A 1,534-nucleotide genomic window follows, 5' to 3' on the forward strand; every position below is an offset into this window, starting at 1 on the left:
ATCTGGAGGAAAAATTTTTATTGAGGAAGAGTTTACATATCTAAGTATTCACCTACTTTTTGCTGCCTCCTGTTAACAGGCATAATGAAAATATTGCACTGAGCATATGCATGGAAAACACAGCTATTAAAGCAAGAAAGATGGTAAATACATTTCATACAACTTTAAAATAATCCAAACAATCATACAACAAATTCTGAAGCACTTCTGTGATCGGCAATCGTAAAGTGATGTTCACTGTTCTGAAGCGTTTACAAATTGACACTTGTAGAAAGGTTTTTGTACTGGTTAATAAAACCACAGCCTTAAAATTGTTGGCTTTCAGTTACAGAGGTAACAGAGAGGTATTATCTGAATTCACATCAGAGCTTTTGAAAAAATAAATGGCAGCAGTACAAGCATGTTCCTCCTCCAGTGTCCCAAACTCTTTGTGGCTTTGCCATGGCCAAGGAATAAGAGCTACACAGCTCAACAAAGCAGCTAGTCTCCCCCAAGATCCTTTGAGACAGCCTGGCACCTATTCTCTTGTTTACTGATACAGTGCTCTGCTACAACATGAAATGGAGCAGAACCACCTCAACTAACCAAGAGAAGCTCCACGCCAGTCTGTCAACATCGACTACACCTGGGAAGTCAGTAACAGAAGAGGAAAGTGACTTTAGTTGTCCCATCATGAAGTAAATGGATAGAAATGCTGCTCTGAAGATGGGAGAGAGAGAAGTTTCCATAGCATACAGGCTGACCCCATAGGAGAAATGAAGTGTTACTGGTGATTTGGTCAGGGATGATGCAAGTCAGATTGAAGACACAAACCACAGTGGTTCCAACCCGTTTTCCACAAGAGCTCAGTCTGATCAAAGGTCTATTTACAACAATTTTCAAGTGCTTGTGTAAAAGCTACACCAGATGCTGTTTCAAACATCACCATTGCTTCAATTCACTGTGCTCACACTGTGGGTCCATCTCAGACACACCTTGAATAAACGCTGGAGCATAATGGACACAGGAGTAGCCTGTCTCCAGTACTAAAACTACCATCCATGGAAGAGAAGCTTCCACACACTTCAACATTGTATATTGCTCAGGCACCGAGGATCAGTTATTATCAGCACAGAAATTTTCCACTCTAGGTTTCTGCTAGATCCCTGTCCATTCCTCCTACACATGAACAACTGGGCTACATTTTATCCTTTCACTTTGTTATAACCTGAATTTATTTACAGAGGAAAAAAAAGAGACAGCAGAAAGTTCTCTTACATTAACCCAACGCTGGGCACCTTCACCTTGCCTCAGACAAGGCAGCTGCTTTTACTTTAGAAGTAGAGATAAAATTCAGCGTGTCTGTATCAGAGACAAGAATGTCAGACCATACAATGCCAATAAATTCCCGTGGGTCCTCAACTATTAGGTGCAAAATAACCCCCCAAAGCCAAACCACCAAACAAAAAAATCCCCAACCCCACCAACCCAAAACTTTGCACCACTTCAGTTTGGTTTAGAATGCTACACAAGGAATAAATTACATCCTTCTGCT

This window comes from Gallinula chloropus, assembly GCF_964237585.1.
Source record: "Gallinula chloropus genome assembly, chromosome: 14".
NCBI classification, from domain to species: domain Eukaryota; kingdom Metazoa; phylum Chordata; class Aves; order Gruiformes; family Rallidae; genus Gallinula; species Gallinula chloropus.